Consider the following 12,566-nt stretch of genomic DNA (forward strand, 5'->3'; position numbering starts at 1 on the left):
TGCACACATAGACCTTTTTTGCTTGTTTGTTTGTTTTAATTAGTGAATTTCATCCTCTTGTAAACATATACATTCCTGCTTTGTCACAGCTTCCCTGTCATCCATTCATCCATCCATTTTCTGTACCGCTTATCATCACTGGGGCCGCGGGCGTACCGGAGCCTATCCCAGCTGACTCTGGGCGAGAGGCGGGTTACACCCTGAACTGGTCGCCAGCCAATCGCAGGGCACACATAGACAAACAAGACAAAACAAGAATCATCTTTATTTTGCCAAGTATGTCAAAAACACACAAGGAATTTGTCTCTGCTAGTTGGAGCTGCTCTAGTACGACAACAGACAGTCAATTGACAGAGAATACTTTTGAGACGTAAGGACATTGAGAAAAACAGTCACTGAGCAATAAAAGGTTGCTAGTAATCTGGTAATGCCGGTGCAATGTATTTTATTTTATTATTATTTTTTTGACAATTGTGCAAAAAGGTGCAGAGTCCTCTAGCACTTAGAGCAATTTGAATGACTAATATAGCAAGAGTCCAGTGCAATGACCATTGTGCAAAGGGCACCAAGACTTCAAGAAATGTATGCAATTTAAAGTGACCAGTAGTGCGATAATCTGAGACAATGTCGATTGTGCAAATGTTGCAGATACTACTCAGTCGATTGTGCAAATGGTGCAGATGCTACTCAGGGCAAATGAGTGGCCAGTATTGGTCAACAACAGATATGCAAATAGTGCAGCGTGGCGAGACTACTACAGTGAGTGCACGAGTAATGTATAATTGGCCCGACAAAAATGTGACAACAAACTCAAGACAAAAAATAAATAAATAATTGACACCTACGGATAATTGAGAGTCTCCAGTTAACCTACCATGCATGTTTTTGGAATGTGGGAGGAGACCAGAGTACCCAGCGAAAAACCACGGAGACATGGGAGAACATGCAAACTCCACATAGGAGAGGCCAGATTTGAACCAGAACTGTGAGGAAGAAGTGCTAACCAGTCGTCCACTGTGCTGCAAAATAATGGTAACAATTTCAATAATAGTTAATTGAAATATTTGGGAAATTATGTTTTCTGTTTCATAGTTATAGAAGCTCAAAAGTAAGAAATTATTCATTTCAATCCTGTCAGCAGCACAATGCAAAAAACAAAAGACAGAAAAGGAAGAAGGAGAAGCATCAGGAAACAGCAAAGAGTAGTACGGTACATAAATGAATAAAATACAAGTGCCCTTTTTCTCACTCGAGCCTCTACCCCCCAAAGTGTCTGTGCACGTCCCTGCCGACGGGTATCAAAACTACCATTTTTAACCCAAATTTTTGACAAACTCATTTTTATTCCTTTTGTTATTTTTTTTTGCAAATTTTAATATTTCTGAAGCATATCAGTCTGGTTTCAGGGAAAACCACAGCACAGAGACTGCCCTCGTCAATATTTTAAATGAATTTAGAAATAATCTCAATTGCCATAAATTAACAGTGTTGGTTCTGCTGGATCTAAGCACCGCTTTTGATATGGTAGATCACACCATTCTTTTAAATAGACACAAATGTCTGATTCGTTTCTGTGGTGCTATACACAAATGTTGTTGTTTTTTTATCCTACCTCACTGAGAGACGTTTTATGGTAAGTTTAGATTCATGTTCTACAGAAGTCTATGAAGTAACGTGGTGTGCCTCAGGGTTCAATTTTAGGTCTTTCACTGTTCATTTTATATATGCTCCCTCTTGGCAGTGTCATCAGGAGGCACGGAATGAATTTCCACGCAGTTGTATCTCTTTGTCTTCTGTTCACGCCAGTCCAATGGATTAAGTTTTAGTCACTGGTACTGAGGCCCAGAGAGAGAAACCTTTAATTAAAGTATGAATATTATGTCTAAATCCCTCATCCTTACTCTGAGCTCACGTTTATCCCGGACTGTAAAAATACAACTAAAACAGGTTTTCATCATTTGAAAAATGATCATCTTTCGGGCCAACACGGAGACAATAATGCACGCTTTTATTACTAATCAGATTGATTACTGTAACGCCCTGCTTTCTGATCTTCCTAAAAAGAGCATTTCATGTTTACAATTACTATAGAATTCGGCGGCACATGTCCTGACGAAGACCTGTAGACGGAAACATACTGTATTACACTGATTTTAAAATAACTGCAGTAGCTCCCCATGTGCTTCGGGATCGATTTTAAGGTTCTTGTACTGGTTTTTAAATGTCTTAATAGTCTTGGGCTTTCCTGTCTCTCAGAATTCCTATTACCGTATCAACCCTCATGAACTCTGTGTGTGTGTAAATGTGCATGTGCGTGTGTGTGTGAGCAGGCAGCATGTCAATTATCACCAGGCAGTAACCACGTCCCTCTGCCTTGTTTTCATTTTTCTGCTGCGAGTTCCCACTTAATCAAGAGGTCACTGGGGAGGAGAGGTCACCAGATTCAGGATGAGGAAGAGGAGAAACAGATGCAGACAGTAGAATAATGATTGCAAAGAAGAGGAAAAAGAACGGTGTAGGAGAGAACAGTCGGGGTAAATGAAAGGAGAAATTAATGAAGGGGTAAAAGGCAAGCGAATATACAAATGGATAGACATGTGGGACAATGGGAGCAAAAGAAGGGGAAGAAATAGCGCAAGGAAGTCAAGATGGCGAGTGAGGAGGCGACAGGGCCAGGAGGATGAGCGGGGGAGAGCAGCTCTGGAATAATTTTTGCTGTTTATTCTTCCCTTCCCTCAGAGAGAGTTTAAATCCTGGGAGAACTGACTACTGTGGAACGAGTATCCTTGTGGGGACACACATATGCACACACACACAAACACACTGTCAGCTACGTTCACAACTCAGCAGGGGTCTAAGTGTTACAAACTGTTCGAGGCAGCTTGCAGCAGAAGCCCAGTCAAAGTCCATTTTGACAGCAAAAAGATGCTCTAAATCAGGTTTATTTTGAGCTTATTTTGTCAGAAGAAACATCTCCTGCTGTCAAAGTCTTAATAATGGATGATGGTTTCCATGCAAATATATCTGCCATAAACACATACGACCATGGCACGCACATTTGACTGTCAATATCACGTAATTGTTGATAAATATCTGTCCATGTGCTGGGAACAACTCAACTCTCGTTCGTCATCATTCTAGAGAGATTGATGTCTGTATTTCCCTCACTTCACTCCCACGTGGCCCCGACAATTCCCCAAGAAACAAACAAGGACCCAAAAAACGTGATGGGAGTGAACAACTGCGCCAGATGTTTGGTTTTCCCCAAAGCTCAGCTCGTACTTTGTTTTCTCACTCAGCGATCCAGCGCTGCCTGGATTTTTGCATGCAAAATTATTACAGCATCAGTATTCAGCAGCAGGCCTTCTCCTGGCCACCGTCTACCGCTCTGCTGCTCATACGTCGCCACGCTGGGTCTCCCTGCTGAAGGTTTCAATGTATTAATCCTTAAAAGGATGCTCTTTGCGTGTACATTGCTGCTACCAGTCTCTTTAAAATTTATATAAAAGTGGGGAGAAACGAGAATAAAAGCAGAATAAGTTACTGCTGATGGGGAAAAGCTGGAAGGGGAGCATGAACGGATTGGCGAGTAGAACAATTTTCTTTTACCCCAAAGAATAAAGCATGTCAGTAAAAAAAGCATTTCCAAAACACATTAAATTACTGTGAATGGACTTAATATGGGTCACCTTGGAATGCCTGTTATAACACGACCTTGAATGCCTCTCAATTTTTTTCACGCAGTGCAAATTGATGTATCGCAACTTCACTGAACTGAACTTCACAGAACTTCACTAAAACTTTATCAGCTGTTTAGGCTGACTCAAGATTTAAAGGGAAGTAATTGGGAAAATTTGGCGCGGTAGAAGAGTGGTTAGTATATCCACCAGGCGGAACTCAGGTTAGTGGTTCGAATATCAATACAGGCTTCCTGTTTGGAGTTAGCATGTTCTCCCTCTGCTGGTCTGGGTTTTCTTCAGGCACTCCTGGGTTCCTCCTACATTCCAAAAACAAGCATGTTAGGTTTCTTGAAGATTAAAGAGTAAAATGAGAACTTGAACAGCATAAATTTTAATTTAAAAGAAGCTAAATTAATTGGGGTGCTCTAAAATTTTTCACCGGTGGTTTATAGTGTATATACAGAGGTGGCCAAATATTGTACTCAAGTAAGAGTACTGTTACTTTAGAATATTATGACTCAAGTCAAAGTAAAAAGTAGTCCACCAAATAATTACTTGAGTAAGAGTAAGAAAGTACTCAGTGAAAAAACTACAAGTTATGAGTAACTAGTGAGTAGTAAATACAAATGTTGATGAACATTATCACTTAATCTAAAACATCCATCCATCCATTTTCTGTCCCGCTTTACCCTCACAAGGGTCACAGGTGTGCTGGGTCTTCAATTAACCTACTGTGCATGTTTATGAGATGTGGGAGGAGACCGGAATGCCTGGAGAAAACCCACAGAAGCAAACTTGCAAACTCTATACAGGTGGGGCCGGGATTTGAACCCCGGTCCTCAGAACTGTGAGGCAGATGTGCTAACCAGTCGTCCACCGTGCCGCCTAATCTAAGACATTAAAAATACAATCTTTATAAAATAAAATCTTTGTAAAATAAGGCAAATTCAGCTACAAGAAATGGTCATACTATATTGTAAACACCACAATAGGTTCAACAGGCAGAGATGACAAAAAGACCAAGTTAAATAAAACTTAAATAAAAGAAATGAAAATAAATATGGCTGCACAAGGATGCACTCCCTCTTATAACTGGCATGTGGCTGTGTGCAGAAGTAACAGATCACATTCAAACTCATGTTCGATGGGAGTCCACACACAAACCTGCCACCATTTAAATGTTTAAGGGGAAAAAAACAACAACACATGCATAGGGCCTTACAGAAACATTACCGTATTTGCTTCACCCACTAAAATGACTGAATGTAAAAACTGACTAGATTTACTGATCAAGTGTGTATGTGCGTGTGTGTGTCAGAGAGAGAGCGAGAGAGAGAGAGAGAAAGAGCGAGAGAGAGAGAGAGAGCAAGAGAAAACAAGTTGCATGTTTTACAGTTACTTGTGACCATAAAATAGTGGTAATGTTGCTATATGCACAGCCAAAACAACAGCAAAAACATTTGCAACTTACCGCAAGGTGTTTTCTGAAGTTAGAAGTGGGCTGAAATATCCAAGTTTGGGCAGTGACAAAACTGCGCTCTCTTTTCCTAGTCTGTAATGTAAACACGAGCATGTACGGCTTTCAAAACTTACCAAAGCGAAGCCCAATAGAAGATTTTGTGTGTGGACATGTGACTTAATTTTGCATTGCATTGTGGGAGGTGGTGGCTGTTCTGGGCTAGCAGTAACCGCAGTGCATGTAAACATCAATGTACCGAAAAGTATAAGACACTCTACAGTGATTTCCAAGCGACCCCACTGTTATTTCAGCATCCAAAATAGTTTTCACCTATTTCTATACACACAACGATCAAAATAAGGTAAATATAACGTCAATTCTGGCAGGCAAGGCATACATAGAGCGGCATAACCAGGAAGAAGTAACATCTATACCCAATATGGACTGGAGGTCCCAGAATCAAGATGGCAGGCACTAACAAGGTGGTTAAGATCAACCAGGCCAAGATCCTGTGGGACTTCTAGATCCAGACTGACGAACCGGTGATTGCCAACCAGCCTGACATAGTGGTGGTAGATAAACATAATAGAGAGCGGTAGTAATAGCAATCTATTACTAGCAATCCAGAGTGATAGCAACATCTGGAAAAAGGAACAAGAAAAGCTGGAGAAATACCAAGGACTGAAAGAAGAACTAGAGAAAATGTGGATGGTGAAGGCAATAGTGGTGCCCGTAGAGATCGAGGCACTGCAGGCAGTTACCCCCCAAGCTGGGAGAATGGCTCCAGCAGATATCAGGAACAACATCCGACATCTGCGTCCAGAAGAGCGCAATACTGGGAACAGCTAAGAGCCTGCGCAAAACCTTTGAGGTCCCAGGTCTAGTAGGTAGACACACAGAAAAATAGGTATATGCACAGGTCGACGGACTTCCTGTGTGTGCAGCTATAACTACGATAACTAAGGGTTGATGACATAATGGTTTGAACCCGAACTTGCTATAATATTTTTTTTTTTTTTTAATCACTAATATCGCCGAACAAAGGTTAAATATATGTAAAGGTATAATTTATTTATACATACTGTAGATAATGTGATTACATGTAAACACGGACAAAGCCTAAACATAGGATACGGTCGTCTTTGGTAAAGTCTTGAAGTCATCTTGTGTAAATCAAAAGGCATTGTAGATGTTTACTATTTCTCCAAGCGTTTTCTCCTAGTCTCCTGCCATAGGGCTCCGCCAGTGACCTGCACCAGAAGCAACGGTTTCGTCCTGTTTTGCTCAATGTAAGAATTGGTTGCTCATTTTTAATACCTATTGCGGGTGGGTCTGCAACATATTGCCCGTGATAAACAGGGGGTGAAAAAGGGTGAACAAAGCTGCTAATAAAACTAGCTTAAAAGAGCTTTCAGCATATTGACACGACTGGACTGCTAACACTAAACAACATGTATATGGAGGTCATATTTACTGTTTACTTTTGACTTTAAACCTCAGAAGTTCCAAGTGGGGTATTTCCTTCTTCGGAGCAGCTTGGAATGCAGCCTGGATGGACCAAGACCATTTATTTCCCATGAGCCCACCTGGTCTCTCTAGAGCAATTATGTTTCATTCTTAATGCACAATGCCCGAAGGGGAACTAAATTCGACACTCCTGTAGAGGGGCTGTGCAGTAAGTTGTTGTTGTCTTTTGGTAAAGTGATCCTCTTTGGTTTGGTGCTGAAGAAAATGAAGGCTGTCGGGGACGCGCAGATGCGCTGGCACTCACTAGGCGTGACACACCATGAGCAGCTGTTATTTTTTAATTATGCACAATGTTGGGCTATTGTCTGCTTCCAAAACCCATTTGCTTCCATCCGCTCCACTGATTCATGCACACATCAATTGTCTGCTGCGTTCATATTGGCTGGGAGTGTTATTCCAGAGAGAAGACTAGTGGTTTTCTTCCATTTGTTTTTGCTAGCCACATAACAACCCATTTTAGCCATAAATATTTCCTATCATGTCCATTTTCCAAGGCTGAGCTTCAACCTAATTTACCACTGGTATTGATATGAAAGATGAGTCTTGTCCTAAGAAAATCAGATTATTCTTATTGATGGGAAGAGGTGGAGTCACATCATCTTGGATAGTAAGTGAACTTCTAGATGAGAACGGGACAGTTACAATGCATGTTGGGTGGGAAGTGATATATTCAGGAATTAGCGAGGCTGAGCATGAAGAGCTTTTAAGATGTTGTTGTGCAAATGGAGTGGAAACCTTTAGCATATAAATGAGATGGACTGTGTGTTCCTATCAAAGTAGTTTGTGTACTCACTCTAAAGCTCACCCACCCGCTTTCAGATACATAAAACACACCTGCGACCCGTGCACCTCGACCCCTTTGGCAGTGCTCTCAATTAGCGCTTTTTTTTCACAAGATCGAATCAGGCCGACTGCTTCGCTGCTGCTGCTCTTTGTCATGCACACTCCGGCCGCTGTCATCCAGAGGAGGCAAATGTACTCACATGCTGTACTTAAGTAGAAATACTTGTGTAAAGAAAGACTGGTAAAAGAAAGGTATTGATTCAACTCCTGTACTTAAGTAAAAGTAAAAAGGAATTCAATGTACTCTCTGAAATGTACTTAAGTACAAAAGTAAAAAGTAAAAGTGAATTTTACTTCGGTGGCTCTGAAGTGCAAAAAACACAACAGCAAATAACTAACCACAACAACAAATTACAAAACACAACAGCAAATAACTAATTACAACAACAACTGATGAACCACAACAGCAAATCAAAAAACACAACAAATCATTGCTCAACAACAAATAATCACAATAACAAATAACTAAACACCAGCAAACCAAAAAGACTGTTATTTGTTGTTGTGATTAGTTATTTGCTGTTGTGTTTTTAATTTGTTGTTGTGATTAGTTATTTGCTGTTGTGTTTTTCAATTTGCTGTTGTTTTTAGTTATTTGTTGTTGTGTTCTTTTAATTTGCCGTTGTGTTTAGTTATTCGCTATTGTGTTTTGCACTTCAGAGCCACCGTACAACACCCATTTCAATAACCTTGTCATGGTCGGTGTCCTGCAGTCTCCTTTTTTGCGCTTGGGGGGTGCTTTGTGCCTCGCCTCTCTCTCTCCCTCTCTCCCTCCCTCTCTCTCTCTCTCTCTCCCTCTCTCCAGCAATCAGCATCAAATTGGCCGTGCACCTGTCTTCAATCAGCACTCATCACTGCCTGCATATAAGCCTGCCAGATCCAGGAATCTATCGCCAGAGTATTAGTACTCTATTGTGGTACACAGGCCGACTTTCGCATTCTTGTAAGCAAGTTCCTATCCGACGACCCGCAACTGTACTCAGCCTGTTGTGTTCTCTCCCCCTTCCAGTGCTCCTTCCGTGCCTCCCTGCTTCGCTGCCCGCTCCAACCATGCCGTCAAGCTCTTCCACGCCCTCACGTTCCCGCTTCTTGCACCGTCCTTGGTCCTATGAACAATGACCCTTTCTTGGATACCCGAACTCTTGCCGCTTCCAAATAAATCATTATAATCTACTCCCTCCGCTTCAGTCTGCTTTTCGATCCAGTCCAATTTGATACGATTTCGTATCGTGACAGAATACTCTGGCCATCATGGAACCAGCAACACCGGAAGCGTTGAGGGAAGCGCTCGCCCATCAGGGCCACGCACATAGGCAGACAGGACAAAGCCCTCCTCAAGATCATGGACTCATTGAATACCCTCACACAACAAGTATGTAGGTATGTCTCCCTTCATGGCATGTTACGGTTTCCATCCTTTTTTGTTTATGGAACAGGAGCATACGGTGGCGGTTGCCGCAGTGAGGGAGCATCTTCGACATGTCCAATCCGTGTGGAAGGACGTCAGGGCTGCTCTTACTCGTTCAGCTGAGAAGAATGAGTGGCTGGCAGATCTTCATCGCTCTCCCACACCAGAATACAAGGTGGGTCAGATGGTTTGGCTCTCCTCTCGTGACCTCCCTCTCCAAACTGAATTCCGTAAGCTCACTGCACATTTCATTGGTCCCTTTCTTATCACCAAAATCATCAATGCCACCTCTGTACAGTTAAAACTCCCTCTATTTCTCAAGATCCACCCAGCATTCATGTTTCCCTACTTTAGCCCGTTTCCACCAGTACCATTACTACTTAGTACCAGTACCCCTGCTTAACAATATTATTCGTCAAATGAATATTACAGGGGCAGGAAGATGACCCAGTGGTTAACATGTCTTCCTGACAGTTTTGAAGATTGCAGTTTGACTCTGGCTCTCATCCTTGCGTGGGTTTTCTTTCAGTATTCAGTCTTCCTCCCTCATTCCAAAACATGCACATTAGGTGAATTTATGACTTAACGGTGTGAATGTGAGTGTGGATAGTTTTTTGTTTATTTGTGTCCTGCAACTCACTGCCGACCAGTCTTGGGTGTTCCACGCCTCTCGCCTAAAGTCAGTCAAAAAAAATGTATGGATGGATTATTATCTGAATTATTATTGCTAGGGCGGCACGGTGACCGACTGGTTAGAGCGTCAGCCTCACAGTTCTGAGGACCCGGGTTCAATACCCGGCCCCGCCTGTGTGGAGTTTGCATGTTCTCCCCGTGCCTGCGTGGGTTTTCTCCGGGCACTCCGGTTTCCTCCCACATCCCAAAAACATGCATTAATTGGAGACTCTAAATTGCCCGTAGGCATGACTGTGAGTGCGAATGGTTGTTTGTTTCTATGTGCCCTGCGATTGGCTGGCAACCAGTTCAGGGTGTACCCCACCTTCTGCCCGATGACAGCTGGGATAGGCTCCAGCACGCCCGCGACCCTAGTGAGGAGAAGCGGCTCAGAAAATGGATGGATGGATTATTGCTAGGCTCCTTTTAACCCTATATAACAGGCTCTTTGTGGTAGATAACTGTCCGTAAAGGCGTTCACAGCCTGTGGGGATAGCTATGAATTATTCATGGACACCAGAAATGAGAGGAAACTTGTCCATGTAAAGAAAGATGGCTTTGGAAGCATGAGAGCTGTCAAGTGAATGACATCAGATAAGACCTCGGTTGAATAGGTTCCGTAAGTGTGTATAATCATGTTATTAGTATGTCTCTTACCACAGATCATTACACATAGTCAAGCGCATGTGCTTGGCAGGTGGATGAAATGAAGGAATGAAATTAGAACATAGTACAGGTAGAGTAGTGTACGGTATTATTTATATGCTGTAATGTGTGGGGTATTTATCTAATCAATTTCAGAGTTCCATACTTAATTTAATGGAGAATGGTTACTTAATTGTTACAACGGTGAATGGAATATGTAAACGCCTAGTATTAACAGTTTCTATTCATATGTTCTTTTATTGTTGGTTGCTATGAATAATGTACTGAAGGAGGCGGAATTAATTGGCACTTCTGCCGAACAAGACAAGCACAAGTGCTCTGGTGAAGCTTTATATACAAAGTTTTGGCTCTTAGGTCGTCGGTTTGTAGGAAGCATTATTTCAGCTGTACGGTGGCCTGGAAGTGCAAAACAATTCAACAAATTGTGAAACACTTTTACATTACAGAAACAAAAAAAAGCCAAAACACACATTTCAGAAAACAAATTCACAAAAGCAGAAACACGTTTACATTTTACAAAACAGCTTGTTTTTGTCTGTACTGTGTCCACAGTTTGTTTTCATTTTTGTAATTTTGTTTCTACTTCTTGCCACAGTACAGAACAAAAAGAGTCCTGCGTAAGATGTAAGCTGCCCACTGATACTTGATTCAGGTTTGCCCTTGCTACATGTCTATAAAACTATGCTGGTGTGTATTTTGCTTGTCCTATGTTATAAAGTGATTTGTTTTGTTTCACCCTAGTCCTTATGGGTTACAGTTTGTATAAAGAATTAAGATCCCAGACTTTTTGTGAATTACAAAAATGAACCAAACTGAACCTCTTGGTGGAAAGGTGGCTTTAAATTACATGTTTAACACCTGTTTTTCTTTTCCTTCTGGGCTGTCTACAGTATATGGGGAAGTGTTTTTATTTGCTCAAATGGACAATCCACCTGAAGACTGCATGAAGCACAGCTTCTACTATTTATGGAGGCCACGATGCGAGGATAGATGATCATTCTTTCGGGGGAGTGTCTCCTCCTCTATACTGAACATTTAAGGACCAAGAATTTCCATTGTCCCTCAATGCTAAATTGAAAACTGTGACTAGACAAGCCTGATTTGTGCATTATAATTTTTGTGTTCTATCTTTAGGTGTGGATGGACACGACTAACTGTAGTAGGCAACAAGAGTTGTCCCCAAGGCTTCAGTAAGCCATTTGAAGGGAAAGAGTTATGGAGGAGAACAATATCAGGTTACAGTTACTGGAAGCAATTGAGGAACATAATGGCTTATGATGGCTCACGCAGTAAATACATTGTTTTGAAAGGGCTCCATTTGGTCAAACCCATCACTTAGTGAAGGACTATTGCGGAACAAGTGAGCAGAAACAAAAATGATGCTGGATGAAGCAGCAGAGATTGGCACAAGGATGTTGGATGTTTTTCTCAAAATTGACTTTTCAGTTACTTGTATGCAAAAAGTGTCTGGAGTCTGCAGTGCCGGCCCACCCATCAAGTGCAAAATTCCACAACCAAGTAAATTTTGGGTAAAGAGTATATTTAAGTAAGTAAAGCAGACTACACAGAACCACTATCATTCCTTAGCAAAAAGCTAAGCAGAGCTGCAGTGTTGCTGGATGTAAATTAGCACGAGCTAGGGCTGTGCTAGATGTCCTTATACAGTAATACGGGGGACAGGATGAGCAGTGGCTCTATGCATGAGACAGGACAGCCTCCAAAACCAGCTGTTCTTAACAGGGCTGTTTAAAGAGAGTGAAAATGTGACGTAATTCTTGATCATGGAGGTATTTTGTCATTAAGACACCGAACTGTGGTTGTGACATAATGTCTCAGTATGTTACTTTTACAACAAAGGACCTAAAAAGTAGACCGACAGATTGCTCTGTTGCTACATAATGCATATGGTGATCATTTTCCAATCAGAACGAACATATTTCATCTCTGTTGTAGCTCTAATCCACATTTTTCATTAACGTATGAATGTTCTATACTGTTTATCCTGTCCAGGGTCACAGGGAGCTGAATCCTAACCCAGTTGACTTTGGGCAAAAGGCAGATTACACCCTGGACTGGTCACCAATCAATCACTGGGCGAACAGACATTTTATTTCAACAATTTCTTTTTATTCCTTGAATGGATTTCGTCATTGGGTGATGAAAAAATAAAAGCACTGTATTGAGTTTTAATAATTTTTCTCCTAACATGAAGCCATCAGCCATACTATATGAGGACTATGCCAGAACAGTCACACCATTTGATCAAACAACACCCATAGAGTCTTCATGAAGTCTATATTACAAGATGCAT

At 41.6% G+C, this 12,566-nt stretch overlaps 1 long non-coding RNA gene across 2 annotated transcripts; it reads left to right on the plus strand.

The window, feature by feature from the left end:
• The first annotated feature begins 4,747 nt into the window (after positions 1–4,747).
• On the plus strand, positions 4,748–12,566 carry LOC133477319 (uncharacterized). 2 transcript variants are annotated; one of them, XR_009788299.1, is made up of 4 exons: positions 4,748–8,881; positions 8,946–9,092; positions 10,851–10,907; positions 12,266–12,566. It is a non-coding gene; the product is annotated as an uncharacterized LOC133477319 (long non-coding RNA). The 2 variants fall into 2 exon arrangements; XR_009788300.1 differs by lacking the exon at positions 10,851–10,907 and having other exon boundaries at positions 4,760–8,881.

This window comes from Phyllopteryx taeniolatus, chromosome 4 (assembly GCF_024500385.1).
Source record: "Phyllopteryx taeniolatus isolate TA_2022b chromosome 4, UOR_Ptae_1.2, whole genome shotgun sequence".
NCBI lineage: Eukaryota > Metazoa > Chordata > Actinopteri > Syngnathiformes > Syngnathidae > Phyllopteryx > Phyllopteryx taeniolatus.